The sequence below is a fragment of the Hibiscus syriacus genome, unplaced genomic scaffold (genome assembly GCF_006381635.1).
Source record: "Hibiscus syriacus cultivar Baekdansim isolate YM2019G1 unplaced genomic scaffold, ASM638163v2 tig00001478_pilon, whole genome shotgun sequence".
NCBI lineage: Eukaryota > Viridiplantae > Streptophyta > Magnoliopsida > Malvales > Malvaceae > Hibiscus > Hibiscus syriacus.
In genome coordinates this window covers 3,350,043-3,363,945 of record NW_024061874.1, presented here as the reverse complement: position 1 = coordinate 3,363,945, position 13,903 = coordinate 3,350,043, and the positions used below count along the sequence as shown (strand labels likewise).

At 38.2% G+C, this 13,903-nt stretch overlaps 1 pseudogene; it reads right to left on the bottom strand.

The window, feature by feature from the left end:
- LOC120127993 lies at positions 1 to 8,595 on the bottom strand (annotated as a pseudogene).
- Between the last annotated feature and the right edge of the window lie 5,308 nt (positions 8,596 to 13,903).

The following is a 13,903-nucleotide window of genomic DNA, read 5'->3' as shown; positions in this document are numbered from 1 at the left end:
CCTGTCTTCAACGGGGAATTAGTTTAGAGTCGATATCGGTGCAGACAATTTATTAACAGCTCGTTCTACTGCATAAATTATCATCTTCTTGATCTGTTTATATGAAATTGAAAACCGTTGAAAGTTTAGCAGGAGCATATATCAGTTCAAAACATTGATTAAAGGATACACCTACCTCGAGTTTGTCTTCTCTGGTTCTATGGTTCTTCGGTAGCTGCCGGAACTCTTCCGTCAAACGAAGGCACTCCTTTATATTCTCCGGAGACACGAAGTCCACAGCCACTTTGGTGCATGACTGGAGAAAAACATGACCGCAGACATAAGTCGAACATCAACAACATACAACACATAGATGTATTTAAATAAATACCTTAAGGTTTCTAACATGGTGTGGACATCCAGCAGGAATAAAAACAGCGTCTCCTAGCTTTTGCTCGAACGTCCACGGTTCGACTCCTAACATCATGCAAACACAGGTGAGGAACACAATATTTACCAAGCTTCTATAGTAAACACTGAGATGCATTCCTCGTACAAACCGAAGTCTTCCTTCAATCTCCTTTTGTGCTCCGCAGTTAGGTAAAATGATTGGTCATGAATCGGATGGAAAACCTGATCATGAACGCAAAGCCAAACATAAGATGGGCTAGTTTAGTGTTGTTGTAGTTGAAAAGTGCTTTTTAGAAGTGTTTTTAACGGCGAAAGCACGATTAGTATTTGCTTTTACTGAATAACCACAAACAAAGGTTTACCTTTTCAACTGGTGAGCAGTAAGTATGCCTGAATTCATTGAAGTGTTTCCTAAGATAATCTTCTAGTTTAGGGACATCCTCCTCCGTCCTAAAAATGTCCCACAGGGCACCACCGGTCTCCTTGCAGCTGGTTGGGGGGGTTCAGGAATCGAAGCATTACATACATTACCACCCAAGTTGTGATCTTTCTGATCTGCAATTTTGGTCTCTATCTCCAAACGTTTCCTGTACTTTATGTTTCATTTTCAGCTTTGTCATCGATGCCTTCTGCGCGTCGGTCAAGGCTACCTCAGTTATATGTGTCAAAATGTTTACCGCATCTGAGAGATCACAGTGAAGCTTGGTGACAGAGTCCCCTCTTCCAAGCTCCTCAGCAATCCAATAAGCAACATATGTTTTTGGCTCCAAATCTGGTTTGATAACATCTAGTGGCAACTTCACAACAAGGTTAAGGATGCCAGACCTCGGATCAGTGTATTCTTGAAATGACAACATGCTTATAAACTCGTCGCAATGCCGAGGCAAGAGATCGTCAAACTTATCAGATGGTGGCCAGTCCTTCAACTTTAGCATCTCTTGTTGGATCATAAACTTGATCCATTATGGGAGCCTAAACCCAAACCCAAACTAAATTGATGTTATTGCTTACATCAATTAGATGAAGATGTCATTGCTTACATCAATTTAGTTAGGTGAGAGTTAGGTATTTGTAGACTTTAATGGTTTAAATTATTTTATTTGTATGGTGTAGGATTGTTCTTGAGTAGTATAAATACCCCTTCCCATTTTAGTTTAAGCATCAAGAAAAATTAAGAGCTTCTAAGTGAGTGAAGAAGAAAAGTCTTATAAGAGTGAGTTGTAGTTCTTGTTTTTGAGTGAGAGTGCTCTTGTAATATTTGTTTGAGTTTCAATAAAAGTTATTTGTGTGAGTGTTTCATTTCCAACAAAGTGGCATCAGAGCAAGATAGAAAGATTGAAGGTTTCGACGAGAGGAATCCGCCGCCGCCAAAATATTCCCAATCTGAGTTCTAATGTAACGCCGAAAGACTGCTGTCAGAAAATTGAGTTGACTCACTGAGTTGAGCCGAGTTTGAGCCCCTTGACCGAGTTGTCCAAGTCCCTCCCAAGGTTTTTCGGCGTTCCGGATTCATCCGTGCAATTGGATTTTGCAAATTCTCATTATATTGATAGATATGGCAAATGGTATGACACTATTCCAAGTTCTGACGCTCAACAACAACAACTACAACAATTGGAGTATCAAAATGAATGCACTTCTTGGATCACAAGATGTGTGGGATATCATAGAGAAATGCTATAACGAGCCTGCAGATGATGATGTTTTTGCTACTCTTACACCAGATCAAAAGACAACTTTGAAGGATTCAAGAAAGAGAGACAAGACGGCTCTCTACCTCGTCTATCAAGCATTAGATGATGATGGTTTTGAAAAGATTTCGAGTGCAAGCTCTAGCAAGGAAGCATGGGAGAAGCTGAAAACATCCTATAAAGGATCCGAGCAAGTGAAGAAGGTCTTTCTCCAAACATTAAGAGGTGAATTCGAATCCTTACACATGAAAGCATCTGAGTCTATTTTAGATTATTTCTCAAGAGTAGTAGATGTTTCTAATAAATTAAAAAGAAATGGTGACAAATTAGAAGATGTGAGGATAATAGAGAAGATACTCCATTTGTTGGATCCCAAATTTGAGCACATCGTCGTGACGATTGAAGAAACTAAACACTTGGAATAAATGACGATCGAACAACTCCAAGGATCATTGTAAGCATACGAAGAGAAACATAAGAAGAAGCATGAGTTTACTGAGCAACTCCTCAAGCTGCAACTCAAGGATATGCATGAAATCCAACGCAATGATAGATACCAACGTGGCCTAGGCAAAGGTAGAGGCCATGGACGAGGTGGAAGTCGAGGTCGTGGACGAGGCTGGAATTACAACAACAACAATTCCAACAACAACTATGAGAAATGAGAAAGGAGAAAGCTCAACACGAGGTCGTGGAAGAATCAATCCGAGCTCGAGATATGACAAATATCAAGTTCGATGTTATAATTGTCAGAAGTTTGGGCATTATACTTCAGAATATAGAGCTCCCAACAACAAAATTGAGGAGAAGGCCAACTACGTGGAGGAAAAGATAGATGGCAAAAAAACTCTTCTTCTAGCACGAAAGGAAATTGATGGTGGCCAAGCAAATTCATGGTATCTTGACAGTGGTGCGAGCAATCACATGTGTGGAAGGAAAGACATGTTCGTGGAGCTAGATGAGTCAGTAAGTGGAAATGTTTCATTTGGAGATGATTCCACAATAGCAGTGAAAGGGAGAGGTAACATCCTTATCCGTTTAAAAGATGGAGACATCAATTTATTTCAAATGTCTACTATGTGCCCAATATGAAAAGTAACATCTTAAGTTTAGGACAATTGGTAGAGAAAGGTTATGATATTCATATGAATAATTATAATCTTTCTATAAAAGATGATAAGAATAACTTCATTACTAAAGTGTCGATGTCAAAGAATAGAATGTTCTTGATCAACATACAAAATGATGTTACAAAGTGCCTGAAAGCTTGCTACAAAGATGCATCATGGCTTTGGCATCTTTGATTTGGGCATCTGAATTTTGGAGGTCTAGAGCTGCTATCTAAGAAGGAGATGGTGAAAGGACTACCTCGCATCAACCATCCTGACCAGCTTTGTGTAGGGTGTCTAGTCGGGAAACAATTCAGGAAAAGCTTTCCAAAAGAGTCAGAGACAATAGCCAAGAAGCCACTTGAGCTCATCCATACCGATGTGTGTGGACGGATCAAGCCAAGCTCTCTCGGTAACAATAACTATTTTCTTCTCTTCATTGATGATTTTTCAAGAAAAACCTGGGTATATTTCTTGAAACAGAAGTCAGAAATAAGTTCAAAGCAGCAGTGGAGAGAGAAAGTGGTAGAAAGATCAAAGCCATAAGATCCGACCGAGGTGGAGAATTTACTTCCATGGAGTTTTAAGAGTTTTGTGAAGCAAATGGAATTCGTCAACCAATGACAGTTCCTATATCCCCTCAACAAAATGGTGTCGTAGAAAGAAAGAACAGAACAATACTCAACATGGCACGAAGCATGCTCAAAAGCAAGAAACTACCCAATGAGTTTTGGGTGGAAGCAGTAGTATGTGCAGTCTACTTGACAGACCGATCTCCAAAAAGAAGTGTATGGGGAAAGACACCGCAAGAGGCATGGAGTGAAAGAAAGCCTGGCATTTCTCACTTGAGAATCTTTGGAAGTATAGCCCATGTTCAAGTACCAGACGAGATAAGAACGAAGCTTGATGATAAAAGCGAGAGTTTTATCTTCATCAGCTATGATACTAATTCAAAATGCTACAAGCTGTACAATCCACACAATAAAAAGATTGTGATTAGTCGAGATGTGGTCTTCAATGAAGAAGGAGAATGGGATTTTAACTCTCATGCAAATGACTTCAATTTCTTTCCTCAGTTTGAAGAAGATGAGAAGACAATGAGGGAACAACTAGGTGAACCTCAACAAGGACCTCAACAAGAGCTTGAAACTCCACCCACTTTACCAACATCAACCACTCAATGAGACTCATCACCTTCATCATCGTCAAGTGGGAGTCAAAGTGAAAGATTTGTGTAGCATACAAGAAGCCTTAGAGATCTCTATGAGGTAACTGAACGATAAGATAATCTTACATTATTTTATCTGTTTGCCGATTGTGAACCAGTGAGCTTTCAAGAAGCGGTAAAAGAAAAGAAATGGAGAGATGCGATGGACGAACAAATCAAGGCCATCGAGAAGAATGACACATGGGAACTTACATCACTTCCCAAGAGACATAAGGTGATAGGTGTCAAATGGGTGTACAAAACAAAGCAAAACGCCAAATGAGAGACTGAAAGGCACAAGACGAGGCTAGTTGCTAAAGGCTATAGTCAAAAGGCTAGAATTGACTATGATGAGGTATTTGCTCATGTTGCTCGATTGGAGACTATCAGACTAATCATTTCTTTGACAGCTCAAAACAAGTGGAAGATACAACAGATGGATGTAAAGTTTGCTTTTCTAAATGGAGTTCTTGAAGAGGAAGTCTACATTCAGCAACCATCAGGCTACGAAGTCAAATGGCACGAAGATAAGGTGTTAAAGTTGAAGAAGGCTCTTTACGGGCTAAAACAAGCACCAAGGGCATGGAATAGCCGAATCGAGAAGTATTTCCAAGAGAATGACTTCAACAAATGTCCTTACGAGCACGCTCTATATATCAAGATCAAAGGTGGAGATATTTTGATCATGTGCCTTTACGTGGATGATTTGATCTTCACAGGAAGTAACCCAAGCATGTTTAATGAATTCAAGGATGTTATGATGAAGGAATTCGAGATGACAGACATGGGGCTCATGGCGTACTACCTTGGCATTGAAGTTAAGCAACAAAAGGATGGAATTTTCATTTCACAGGAAAACTATGCAAAGGATATCCTGAAGAAGTTCAAGATGGAGAACTGTAAGCCAATAAGCACACCGACAGAATACAGGATCAAGATGTCCAAACATAAAGAAGGCGAAAGTATAGATCCAATATTCTTTAAAAGTTTGGTGGGAAGTCTACGCTATCTATCTTGCACGAGGCTTGATATTCTTCACGTAGTTGGATTGGTTAGTCATTATATGGAATCTCCAACAACCACCCATTTTAAAGCCGCAAAGAGAATTATTCACTATCTGAAAGGTACAATTGACTTTGGCTTGTTCTATTCAGTTTTTAATGATTATAAGCTTGTTGGATATAGAGATAGTGATTGGGGTGGAGACATAGATAATCAAAGGAGAACTACTGGATTCATATTTTTCATGAGAGATACTGCTTTCACATGGATGTCAAAGAAACAACCGATTGTCACATTGTCCACTTGTGAAACGGAATATGTTGATGCTACCTCATGTGTTTGTCATGCAATTAGGCTTAGAAATATATTGAAGGAGATAGGTTTGATACAAGAAGAGCCTACCAAATTTTGTGTCGACAACAAGTCAGCCATTGCCTTAGCAAAGAATCCAGTATTCCATGATCGAAACAAGCACATCGATATTCACTACCACTATATAAGGGAGTGTGTTGCATGAAACGATGTGGAAGTTGAATACGTGAAGTCACAGGATCAAGTTGCCGATATTTTTACCAAGCCACTGACAAGCGAATACTTCATAAGATTAAGGAACTTACTAGGAATCACAAGATCAAGTTTAAGGGGGGTGTTAGATCATAAACTTGATCCACTATGGGAGCCTAAACCCAAACCCAAACTAAATTGATGTCATTGCTTACATCAATTAGATGAAGTTGTCATTGCTTACATCAATTTAGTTATGTGAGAGTTAGGTATTTGTAGACTTTAATGGTTTAAATTATTTTATTTGTGTGGTGTAGGATTGTTCTTGATTAGTATAAATATCCCTTCCCATTTTAGTTTAAGTATCAAGAAAAATTAAGAGCTTCTAAGTAAGTGAAGAAGCAAAGTCTTATAAGAGTGAGTTGTAGTTCTTGTTTTTGAGTGAGAGTGCTCTTGTAATATTTATTTGAGTTTCAATAAAAGTTGTTTGTGTGAGTGTTTCATTTCCAACATCTCTGGCCATAAGTTTCTATATGTTCTCCCTTCTGTATAGCCTTTGAAAAATTGTCGAGTATTAATCTCAACCTAAATATACCTTGGCAAAGTTAGACTTCAAAAAAAATGGTGAATGAATGATTGGGAAACAATGAAACAAACCTCACAGCCAGCTAGACAATCAATGGCTCCGAATTCCCATTTTCGCATAAAGCATGCCACATTACCATCGGTTCCCAGCTTAGACCAGATGAATCTGCAAGAGTATTCTGAACTATAACGGTTTCACCTTTATCCCATCGCATTTGAAAATGACATAGGCCTTCTGCATGATCTGCGCTTAAAGAATATAAGCCATCGTCAAAACATCCTTCTCTAGAAGAACCTCCATGTAATGTATCCCGAAGCCATTGTCTCATTCTGCAGTTGCTAAAGGTTTTCCATGCCTTCTCTTCCAAATCCGAAATCCAACCCACCTGAAGGATACGCTTAAGCTCCAATCTGCAATCACCGCAACCACCAGTTTCCTTTGGAGGACAGGTAATACTTCCATCATTGTTAGCTTTCTACAGAATAGATGGCTCAGTTTGATCGTTAGCTGTTTCTTGAAGAAGAGATTCTGGTAAAGGATCTCCACCATGAACATAATCTGGACCTCTTTACATGTATTGATAAGAAACTCCATCACGACTTGAAAGGCTTCCCTCCCAAATTTCCTTACAACAACTAAGACAGTTCATATGAACATTTTGGGCAGCTACGATGAAGATCAAATTTTGAAGTTGCACAATGGTCACTGTTCCAAGGAGAAAAAAATCAGGGCCAGGGAGATGGTTAAAAATAACATGTAAATAACATATGCAATTGCATGATATATTGTATTCTTATGTACAGGAATTGCTTACCAATACACACGCTTGTCGGAATAAGAAAGAGTCTGGTATTTCAACTTTGGAAGGCAGTAATCCTATATACATAACTTTTTGTCAGGAACTATACAGAAAGCATGCGGCCAAAGCTTTAAATATTGAAAAGCATACCTTGAATGTGAGCCTCAACTTCTGTCTCCTGCTTTTGCATCTTGCAAATCTGTTTCATGAAGGGAAGCAGTGACTCAATCAAGTATTGCGAATGCTTAATCTTTCCCTCATATGTAATGTCTCTCTTTGACGTCTGCAGATTAAGTAGAAAGAGAGTTACTAGGTGAAAGTTCCACTGACCTTTCACAGCCTGAGTGTTTAACAACAAACCTTAATTAATCCACTTGAGTGCAAACAGATGCCGCAGTTACAATTCCTGCTACAAAATGGGCATTGCTTTGCGATTTCTTCTTCGGGTATATTGGAATAACTATCTACATCACAGCAGGAGAGAAAATGAGAAATAATTCAAGATTATTAATAATAGAAGATTATTGAAACTTATTATGTTGAAAATGTTACCATTGTTTGGTACAACGGGTGCAGTACACTTTGTCTTTACATTGTAAGCACGGAACGACAGTTATTCTTTCTTTCATGCACTAATGACACTTGAAATTTTTTCTTTTGGCCTGATTCATGCAGGATTTGTCACTCGTCAGTGAAGTCATATAAATGAAAAAGAAGACATGTCAGTTGCAAAACCAGAACTAAATCCAATACCTCAACATTCTTCCTTGTGGATCTATCATGGCTGCTGCTACCATCGCATTCTGATGAGACTGACTGAAGAAGATGATGCCGATGAGGAAGAACGTTGTGAATCATCAATGCTTTAATGTTCGTAATTGCAGAATCCTCCTCACTACTCTCCAACTTTCTGTATTTTTTATGCATTTAATGTTCATATCCTCTTTATCACTGTCCAACTTTTGACAATTGTTCCGAGCTTTATGTTCATTATAGCAACAGCCTCCTCATCCCATTCATCTATTACATCTTCCTCAACAAATGTACTTATTTTGTCTATTCCATTCCGACGTCTCTTGAGAAATTCCTCATCCTCCGAGTATTCAGTGTGATTTTTTGATCTTGTGGTTGAAAACCGGCCACCATTGCCCTTTTAATTTTCTTTGTGAATTATGATGGGATTACTTTTCTTTGTCGCCTGCCCATCTAAGGATACCCTGCCTACGACAACCAGTAGGACAACTGAACCGATCTCGCTTAGCAATCATGGCTCCCAGTCTCACTGCAAAGATTAAACCGAAATCCATATTCATAACTAATGCTAATCAAATTCAGAGAAATTAGCATTTCTATTATTCTTTTGATACAGAAAACGTCTAACTCTTTTAAAATATCAAATATAAGCAAGCAACGCAGTTAACAACAAACTTTAGTCATGGATTCAATGTGATTATCAATCCAGAAAGTGTTGCGGAATACGACTATCGGATACAGCAACAATCGCAACTGATAAATTGAGAAAATAAAAATGAAGATAAAGAAGACACAAATTTTACTTGGAAATCCCCTAAATAATATAGGGTAAAAACCACGGGCAACGGTAGAAGAATTTTACTATGAGAAAATAGGAATTACAATTTCTCTCGCTCTAACAAGGAGAAAACAATGATAATTCTCTCTTGATAAAAATGAGAAAACAACTCTCAAGAAACTCTCTAAATTCTCTAGTATTGGGAGAAAGCTAGAATGATTTGGGATGCTTTTGAAGCTAAATGGGATAGGGTATTTATAGTTGAAGCTTAAGGACTAATCTTATAAATACCCTAAAGTTTAGGGACTAAATTTAGTAATTATCCCTTTATTATTTCAACAATTTGGTGCCACTTTTTGACAAAAAAAATAGCTACCCCATTTGCTGCCCAAATTAGGTGCCTTGATGCTATGACTTTTCAACAATCTCCCACTTGAAGATTTGATTGGAACAATCATATCTTCATACCATTCTTTCTACCTTGTACCTTCATGTTGCTTACGTTTCTGACAGGCCACAAGAGGATCGACACCAAGTAAAATTTATCAACATTGACTGGCTTCATCATGAAATATGATATGTTGTCTTTGGTATGGATTTTCTGCAATATCTATCGTCCATTCTTCCACCTTTTCACAAATGAAATGGTATTGAACTCGTATGTGCTTTGTCCTTGAATGAAATGCTGAATTCCTTGCTAGATGCAAGCGCCTTTGACTGTCACAAAACAGAGAGACATACTCTTAATTGTGCCCAAGCTCCTACAATAGCATCTTCAACCAAATTGCTTCTTTATTGGCTTGTCTAGCTGCTACATATTCTGCCTCTGTTGTGGAAGTAGCCACAACTGACTGTAATTTTGAAACCCAGCTTACAGCTCCACCAGCAACTTTGAACACATATCCTGTAGTAGATTTTCTTTTATCCAAATCCCCCGCATAGTCAGAATCAACATACCCATTGATAAGTAATTTTGATCCTCCGTAATATAATGTAATATTTGAGGTCTCTTTGATGTATCTCAGGATCCTCTTTACTGTATTCCAATGCTCTTTGCATGGATTCTCCGTGTACCGACTAACCACTCCCACTGCTTGTGCAATGTCTAGTCTTGTGTATATCATAGAAAACATTAAACTTCCCACTGCCGATGCATACGCTACTCGAGACATCTCCATCCTCTCTTCTTCACTGCTAGGACTCATACTTGAGGATAATTTGAAGTTAATAGAGGGTAGAAATTGACTTACAATCTTGCATGTTGAATCGTGACGAGATCTTCTTCAAGTAATTCTTTTGTGAAAGCCAAATCTTCCTATTACTTTTGTCTCCGTGAATTTGCATCCCTAGAATCTTGTTTTCTGATCCCATGTCCTTCATTTCAAATTCCCTAACTAGTTGTGCCTTCAATTCCTCAATATGATCTTTGTTGGGTCCTGCAACCAACATGTCATCCATATACAACAACAATATAACAAAATCATTATCACCAAACCTCTTGAAATAAGCACAAGGGTTTGCATTAAGTCTGTTGTATCCAAGGCACATAATGAAGGAATCAAATCTCTTATACCAACACCTCGACGCATGCTTTAGACCGTACATATATTTGTTCAACCTGCAAACTAAGTTCTTCTTTTCTTCTTCTTCAAAACCTTCAGGCTGGAGCATATAAATCTCTTCTTCAAGATTTCCATGAATAAAAGTTGTTTTAACATCTAGCTACTCTAGATGTAAATTCAATGTAGCACACATTGTCAAGACTACTCGAACTATTGTTAGTCGAACCACTGGAGAAAAAATTTCATTGAAATCAATACCTTCGTTTTGAGCATATCCTTGGACCACCAGTCTTGCACGATACCTCTCAACTTGACCGTCACCATTTCGCTTGATTTTGAAGACCCATTTGTTACTAATTGGCTTCCTTCTTTGTGGTAGTGGCACAAGGTCCCATGTATTATTTTTATGAAGGGCTTCGATTTCTTCTTGCATCGCTATCATCCACAGTGAAGCATCTGAGTTGTTTATTTCCTCTTGGTATGTTGATGGCTCACCGTCCTCTGTTAAAAGGCAATATGCAATATTTCCTTCTATAACATAATCTGAGTGCCAATTGGGACGTCTTCTTACACGATCTGATTGTCGAGTTGTTGGAGCTTCAGAACTCTCTGGTTCTTGTTCATCATGTGTTGGTTCTGCTTCAAAAGAATCACCTTTTTCAAACTCCTTTTTCACATGTATCTGCGTAGTCTCTGACTTTTCAGTGCTATCATCGTCTTCTTTTCTTTTTAGTTTATATTCTACAAAGATAACATCCCTGTTGATTATCACTTTACGGGCAGTGGGATCCCACAAGCGATACCCCTTTACACCATCAGCATACCCCAAGAATTTGTATTCCTGGATTTTGGATCCAACTTTGAAATTTCTTGGGAGTTGTAAATCACGTACACGATACTTCTAAATACATGGAGGTTTCAATATCAGCTGGTTTACCAGTCCACATCTCCAGCTATCTCGTCTTCTTTTCTTTTTAGTTTATATTCTACAAAGATAACATCCCTGTTGATTATCACTTTACGGGCAGTGGGATCCCACAAGCGATACCCCTTTACACCATCAGCATACCCCAAGAATTTGTATTTCCTGGATTTTGGATCCAACTTTGAAATTTCTTGGGAGTTGTAAATCACGTACACGATACTTCTAAATACATGGAGGTTTCAATAATCAGCTGGTTTACCAGTCCACATCTCCATTGGTGACTTCAGCTCTATTGCAGTTGATGGAGCTCGATTCACCAAATAACAGGCGGTATTGACTGCTTCTGCCCAAAATGAGTTTTCTAGGCCTGCAACCCTCAACATTGCTCTTGTTCTTTCTAACAAGGTTTTATTCATCCGATATGCCACTCCATTTTGTTGAGGAGTGTTCGCCACTATGAACTGTCTTTTGATGCCTTCTTTCTTGCAAAAGTCATCAAATTCTTCACTTGTGTATTCTCCTTCATTATCTGTTCTGAAACACTTGATCTTATTTCCAGAATCAAGTTTCACTCGCGCTTTGAAGTTTTTGAAAGAAGAAAACACGTATGACTTCTTCTTAATAGGGTACACCCAACATCTCCTGGAGTAGTCATCAATAAATGAAACAAAGTATTTTGCTCTGCCTAGGGATGTAACTGGTGCTTGCCATACGTCAGAATGAACCAATTCTATAACACTTTTCCTCTAGAATTTGACGTGTTGAATTTCAACCGGTGCTTCTTACTTGTTATGCAATGCTCACACAAAGTAAGTGATACCTTTGTTAAGCCTGGAAGTAGTTTTTTCTCCACAAGGACTTTCATTCCTTGTTTTGACATGTGTCCAAGTTTTTAATGCCATAGCATTACAGAATCTGAACTACATGAGGCAACAGAGGCTTCTGCTTCTAGCAAAGTCTCTCCCTTCAGCATGTACAAGTTTGCTTCTATCTTTTCACCTTTCATCACCACAAGCGCTCTACGAAACACCTTCATGATTCATTTCTGTGTTTCAATCTTGCTTGCATTATTATCCAACAATCTGTAGGATAATAAATTTTTCTTCAACCCTTTCATGTGTCGCACATCTCGAACAACTTTAATTGTTTCATCATACATCTTCAATTTGATGGTTCTTACGCCAATGATTTCTAAGGCATGATCATTGCAACTATACACAGATCCTCCTGAGATAGGTTCATAATGATGGAACAATTCTCTTCTTGAGGTCATGTGATATGTTGCTCCTGAATTAATGAACCGTATATCTGTAAATCATTTTCTACCTTCCACGGTGGTTGACGCTTCACAACATAGAGCATCTCCATCATCTGAAGTGTTTGCGGTATTGCCTTGTGGATTGGAGTTTTTATTTAGACTCCAACAATCCTTCTTCAAGTGACCCTACTTTCCACAGTTGTAGTACTTTAAATTCTTCTTGCTCATCGACTTCTATCTACCATGTTTGTATTTGCTGCTTTGGCCACGTTATGTTGATCTCCCTTTCATCGTTGTCAACACTCCTGCTTGTTGCATATTTACTTGTCTATCTTCTTTGTTCTTGCATCGATTTTCTTTTCGTAGAACAACAGCTGCAACGTCATCGAAGACTAGACTGGTGACATTACTGTTTGTCAAGTTGATGATGATTTGATAATACGAATCAGGTAGACTTTGAAGTAGAAGTTCATCACGTTCTTGTTCTCCTATTGTACATCTTAGGGATGTAAGCTGATAAAATAAAGTGTTCAACGTGTTTAAGTGCTTTGTCACTGAAGTAGATTCTGGCATACGGAGAGTGTACAATTTCCTCTTATGGAAAATTTTTATGTGCAACGATGTGGCCTCGTACAATTTGGTGAGATGATCACATATCTCCTTAGTTGTCTTCTTCTCCTCGATGCTTGACAATACTTCATCTGCTAATGCTAGATGAAAGTTTGCCATAACATTCTCGTCCATTTTTATTCATTTGTTGTCATCTATGAAATCTACTGACCTTTCACTGATAGCTGCTAGACAACCGTTTTTCCTCAGGATGACCTTCATCTTCAATTTCCACAATGAGAAATTTCTCCCATTGAACTTTTCAATATCAAATTTCATTGTCATAGCTTCTATTACGGATAGCTACCACTATTTCACTATCGTGAATAGTTCTATGGAACCTTCAAAGAATGTGTAATACCTTCTTACTTTCTTATATTGGAGGATCCACCTTTTAATGGCAACCACAAAGATAATAAATTGATATTACACACTCTAATCTGGCTATGATACCAATTGTTGTGGAATACGGTTATCTAATAGAGCAACAATCGCAACTGATAAATTGAGAAAATAAAAATGAAGATAAAGAAGACACAAATTTTATGTGAAAAACTCCTAAATAATATAGGGTAAAAACCACGGGTAACGGTAGAAGAATTTTACTATGAGAAAATATGAATTACAACTTCTCTCGATCTAACAAGGAGAAAACAATGATATTTCTCTCTTGATTAAAAGGAGAAAACAACTCTCAAGAAACTATCTAAATTCTCTAGTATTGGGAGAA